Source organism: Tupaia chinensis, unplaced genomic scaffold, assembly GCF_000334495.1.
Source record: "Tupaia chinensis unplaced genomic scaffold, TupChi_1.0 Scaffold000432_1, whole genome shotgun sequence".
Lineage (NCBI taxonomy): Eukaryota > Metazoa > Chordata > Mammalia > Scandentia > Tupaiidae > Tupaia > Tupaia belangeri.
The window spans coordinates 1,178,148-1,183,267 of NW_006159937.1; positions in this window are offsets into that span (position 1 = coordinate 1,178,148).

Here is a 5,120-nt window from a genome sequence, read left to right on the forward strand (position 1 = left end):
TATTTTATGATAGGATGCTATTTTTATAATGCTCGAATAGTTTTCCTTTACTGGAATAGAATGCATATATACTAATCTCTGTGTTTTCAACCACCAATGGTCCTAGAGCATTTACTCTGTAAAACTATAAAATAACTCAACAAAGGGAATCATGCGAGTGTTTTATTGCCTTGCAGGATATCAACATAAAGCTCTCTGATTTCTGAGAAGGCCCAGCTTGGAAAATCAGTAACCAGTTTAAATACAAAAATTCAGGACATCTTGGTTAGTGGTAGGACTTTCAGGAAATCTAGCTCAACATATTATATTGTTGTTTTTCTGTTAAAATTTATTTTCCATAAAAAACAACATTTTAAAAAAAGAATTGTAAGAACAGAATTAATAGTAGGAGATACTAATAGGAAGATACATTCATAAGATCCAGTACAAATTTTTATAATTATTTCAACCCAAATAATTATCTCATTTATATGTTGAGCAACAATAACATTACAGAATAAATGTTTAGGATGATCTCTGTAATTTATGTGAACTTGAAATGTTATCCTCATTAATTTTTATAATTGATAGTCATAATAGTTACATCATAATTTTTAGCTGATCTAAGAATCTTTTAGTGATTAACATATGTCAAGTTCTTCTTTGTTTGTAACACTATAAGGAGTTAGTGTCTAAACTTCATTTAGTAACAGACTCAAACTTTTACCAACTAAAATTTTTGTGCAAATATGATGTGCTCCTCAGAATTTTTCCCAGGTTCTCTTACTTGATTTGATATGACAAATTCTTTACTCTTTTTCTTTCTTTACTATTAGATTTTATTTCTAGAGTAGTTTTAGGCTTATGGAAAAACAGAAAGAAAAACACAGAAGTCTCATATCCCCCCTACCACACACATAGTGTTCTCCATTATTAATAGCTTTCATTAGTATAATTTATTTGTTACACTTGCTGAGCTGATAGTGATACATTTTATTAACTAAAGTGCGTAGTTTACATTAGGGTTACTCTGTGCTGTACAGCCTATGGATTTTGACAAATACACAATAATCTGTATCCACCATTTCACTACCATACGAATACGTTTACTGCCCTAAAAATATCCCAGTTCCATCTTCCTTTCCCTTTCTTCCACTGAACCGCCTATATCCTCGTTTTATCTTCCTTTCCCTTTCTTCCACTGAACCGCCAGCAACAACTGAATATTTACTGCTTCAAGAGTCTCTACTTTTCTAGAATTCATTCATGATATAGCCTTTATCATTATGAAATACTGGCTTTTATCCCTCATAATTTGTGTGAGTTAAATAATAAGTAGCTCCAGGTTTCTCATTATTGTTATCATGGTATGTCTTTCTTCAACTCTTTACTCTTTCTTTCAAAAAACCTAATTCAATGATATCACTGACTCTACCTTTCACTTTCATCCCTGCTGGAAAACTGGGAAACAGAAGGAGCTGGAGTCGTCATGGGGTCAGTTTGGAATGTTTTGCTATTGAACCTTCTCCAGGGCAGACCAGATCTTTACATTTAAAATGAGTTTGGGAACCAGCATATTGTGTAATGGTTATGTCACTGGATTCCCATTTAGTTGACCACAGTTTGCGTGCAGGATCTGGTGGCTTAAAACTTATACCATGCCTTTGTCTGTGTACGTGCCCAGAATCATGAGAGGAGAAGGGATTACAGTGTGGCTTTCCCCTGGGGCGGCGGGGGGATGATTTCTCATTTTCTGTCTCTGTTCATCTCTGTGCTGAGTGCACTAGTCCTATAGCAAAAATCTCTCTCTAAAAGTAAATAATTAAATAAAGAAACATGTGCACTTACCAAAAAACAAGGAGTGACAGAGAGACAGAAAACAAGAGATCGACTCCCCACCCCCCAGAGGGTTGGTCAGACCACAATCCCATCCCTTTCATTCTCCTCCTGAAATCTTAGTCACGTACTCACACTTGCCCAGTGTGATTTTAAAGTCAATGGGTTCGGGCCTTTTACCACTGTCAGCCATGTGGGAGTCCAGTGACGTAACCTCTGTGACTGCTAGTCCCATTGTTCTGTGTTTTTTTTTGCTTTTTGGGTTTTTTTTCACATTTTTTTTTACATTCAATCACATTATTTAGTGAACATTTCTCCCCAGTCCAGTTGATCGAAATATCTTCAACAGATAACAACACTACCTCCCTGTCCCGTGAATGCTCTGTCTCAGTATCCCTCCTCCTTCCCTAGGCCCTACTCCTCCATACTCACCACATCTGGCATTCACACCCATCTCTTGTGTTTGTACATCCTTTAGTTCATCAGTTTCAGTCATAGAGTGCAAACACTCGGTATATATTAAGTGGGGGCATACAATGTCTCTCCTGCATAGCCTGGCTTGCTTCACTCAGCAGTAAATCTTCATATTCTTCCACTTTTTGTCAAAAGACAGGGCGTTTGTTATTTTTTATAGTTGAATAGTATTCCATAGAGTATATGTGCCAGTTTTTCAATCCATTCATCTGTACGTGGGCATTTGGGTTGGTTCAAAACAAAAAATGATAAGTGTTCTGTGGCTTTAACAGAGCATTTTAGAAGTCTACTTTATTCCCTTTCTTATCATATAATGTAAATTTCTATTTTTAATTATCATAGTTATTTCCCTAGAGATTAAAATATACATTTTTAACTAACTTGCATGCACTTTCAAATAATAGTATAATTCTTTGTTTGAACATAGGTACCTTACAGTGGAATATTCACAATTCTCTTATTTCTGTTGGCATTGTTGTAATTTACATCACGTATCTAAACCTAAAATCACCTAATGGATTGTTAACTGTTTGGACACAAGCAAAATTCCTCTTGAAAAAAATACTAATTGAGGATATTTCCCTAGAGTTAATTCATTAAATTAAATATAACATTAACTCATCTTTCACAAAACTCAGTGCAGTTACACAAACATCTCCTGGAATTTAGGTAGCTGCACCCTATTTTGTCTGCTCATCACAAAAGGCTAAAGTAAGCTTTCTTTAAAACATTTAACTTTTCATTCTTGCTTTCCTGCTTTGCCCTCTTGATATTGGCTTTTTCCTTATCTTGTCCTTCTTTTCTGTCCTCATGCCTATAAAAAAAAAAAAAATAAAATAAAATCTAATTGACTTTGCTCTTGAAGCCTGCTGTGAAAACAGAGGAATCTTCAGGCAATGTGTTCTTACTGCAAAGTTTAAAGAAAAAAATATCCGAAGCTGCTATTTTTCCTCACTGTCAATTCTCGTGAAATTGCTGCAGAAAGGCTACCTAGAAGTCTATCTAGGTTAAACATGTGATATCAGAAGTTTTGGAGTCGTGTTAAATATGAGAGTTTTATGATTTCTTGGAATCAATACGTTTTCTCCAGGGGGAATACATTTGACATCTGCAATCTTATAATGGAAGTCAATGTGAAGGCATATTGGATTGGAACACTTCACATGAATTCTGCTTCTGAACAAAGTGTGCTAAGCTGTTGTAAACTTAGTGAATGCTCTGCAAAACAGTCTTCCTGTTAATATTTGTCTACTGGTGTATTTTCTGCTCTAAGGAGAGGCTTAATATGACAATGAATGGATCAGGGTGAACAATTGTGTACTATCCACACTGAATAACAGTTACTTAGGAATCTGTCACTTTAGCTTACCTGATTTGTACATTCACATATAATTCCTACAAAAGTTTTACATTTACATATGATACAATATAAAAACACCTTGGGTTTTAAAAAGAACTCCAAAGAGTTATGATAATAATTAAAGTTAATAATTGCTAAATTCTACTAGTGTTATCAGAACTATCTTTTATGCTGCACAAACGTTTTATTTAATCCTCTGAACAAATCTGTGTTGTGGGTATCGTTATGATCTCCACTTACTGTTGAGGAAAATGAAGTTCAGAGAAGTTCAGGAAACTTCCCAAGAGTGCCCAGAGTTCACATGAAAGAGATAAGCTTTAACCCGGGCAGCAGTTTAAATCCAGAGCTTAGCTTAACAATGAAACAACTCTTCACTTTCACATAAAAAGGAACTTTATTAGTCAGAGTTCTCTCCAGTAGCCTAGGTGTAGATATGTAAGAAGGGAGTTATTGGGGAACTCAGCTTACAAGATTATGGTAGCTGAGTCCCACAACGAGATGTTTGCAAGCTGGAGATCTTGGGATGCAGGTAGGGTAATTCAGTCCCAAATCCAAGGCCTCAGAGCCAGGAAAGCTTACGATGTAGCTCACAGTCTAAGGCTGAAAGTCTGATATCCCAGGGGGCATTTGTATAAATTCTGGAGTCAAAGGCAGAAGGGTCCTAACTAATTATACCTCAAAAGACTCCCATTAGGACCAGTCCTGTAGTCTAGGGGTGTGGGGAGCATCTAGTATATTTATTCTCTTTGGGCCACTTATAAATTGGACTGTACTGCCATGAGGGCATGTCTTCAAAGTGTAGCCTAATGAAAATCTCAAGCAAGACTAACTCATCCAAATTTAGAGAAGAAAACTTTCATATAGTTTTCCCTTTCTTTTTTCATGCACGTTGTATCCAATATTTCTGTGCCTATATATACACATTTTTTAACAACAAGATGGACAAAGAAAATAGAAAACAAACAAGTGTAGCTCCATCTATTCTAGAGACATCTCACAGGTTCATACTCTTCAAAACGTTCTACTGAAACAAATCCTGACTATGTATATACAGTTTCTACTCAGTTTTTCCATTCAGGTTAGCATTTTATTGTGTCCACAGGCAAATTCCAAATAGTATAGGAAAGCCAGTTTTTTATCTAGAATATAATAAGAGCTATGTTTTGCTTGATCTAGTCTATTGTTGGGGCCCTCAACTGCTTTTCACTGTGTGTTTGCTTTTTATTTATTGAATTTGTCATCTCCAAGACTACTATTTGGTTCTTTATTAATAATATCTATCTTTTTGACAAATTTCTTCTTCATATCATGGATTGCTTTTATAATTCTATTGAATTGTTTATCCGTATATGTTTTTAAATTTATTTTGCTACAGGGTGCATGAGCTTTCTGGAGAGACAGAGAGAGAGAGAGGGAAAGTGAGAAAGCATCTCCTAGGGAGGAAGGTCATGCCATAATTCCGTCTCCTCTA